Source organism: Daktulosphaira vitifoliae, unplaced genomic scaffold (genome assembly GCF_025091365.1).
Source record: "Daktulosphaira vitifoliae isolate Bord-2020 unplaced genomic scaffold, ASM2509136v1 Scaffold_2, whole genome shotgun sequence".
NCBI lineage: Eukaryota > Metazoa > Arthropoda > Insecta > Hemiptera > Phylloxeridae > Daktulosphaira > Daktulosphaira vitifoliae.
Window position 1 is genome coordinate 23,840,108 of NW_026099573.1, and position 1,234 is coordinate 23,841,341.

Here is a 1,234-nt window from a genome sequence, read left to right on the forward strand (position 1 = left end):
ATAATGTAAAGATTTTTCTCAATTACACAATGAAAATTTGAAACTAGCTAACGTGGATTCATTGACATTACATATGTTTCAGAAATCTTGACACCTTTAAATATATCCTAAGTTAAAGCTGATGTAATATACATTATATTTCATGATTATTTGCATAGCTTAATTAATTAATACACTAAGTGTATATAAATTAATAATTAATGAAAAATACTAGTAAATGTTTACCAAAGCCCAAGACCAAACAACAGTTGACAACACTCGGTGGTGATAACACAGAGTATTTTTACCTAATAATTTTATATCAAACGTTATTCTGTTATCATTGCCGGGAAAGAAATGTAGATAAGAAATTAATTTTCAATGGAATTAGAGTAAAATCGCGACGTTATTAAAACGAACCTTTACTGTCATGTCAATGGCTCGATCTGGCAGATGTATTATATTATATCGTTATTGTTTTATAACATCGTTTTTCAATATTAATTACTTTTATAATGATAAATTGGCAACAAATTTACGCCACACATTCTATGTTATGTCTATTTGTCCGTCGTAAAACGACAAGTCCGTCGAATTGTATCATATGACAATGAATCAGTCCTTAAATGATGATATATCGGACGGTTCTAACATGCTGTGCTGCCCTGTCCACATTTAAATGTTATACGATTTGAAAATTCATTCAACATTCATTTTTACAGTCCACTCGTCTTATTCCTTTTCCTCGACACAGTCTGACTTAAGACAAAATAAAACAACGAACGTTAGCGGACTCGCGTGAGTACCACCGGACGCTGCGTTCATCCATTGGTCCTTTGAACTTGGATATTTATCTGTTGGCCCCTAAGCATGTTAAAGTAAATCTGGAAGAAAAGACTCTCGTTGGAGCACCACTTTTACGGTTTAGGTCCCTTAAGTCGATTACCCACATTAATAAATTCGCCATTAAGGTTAAGTTATATATAAGCTGTTGGGAGAAAAATTGAATGTTACGTGATCAACCCAACATGAGCGACAAGTCTACAGCTTTTACTTCCTTTAACCAAAGTGTTCCAGTTACAATAAATAAATGAATTTTCGAGAGTGATGGTGGCACTAGCTGTTATCGTGTGCAAAAAATATTACAATAAATGCAGTTAAACGCAATCAACATAGTAGAGGAAATGATACAGCGAACGTGTACAGTACATGCAAAAAAACCAATTAAAGTTAACCACTAGAGTTAACGAAAGAC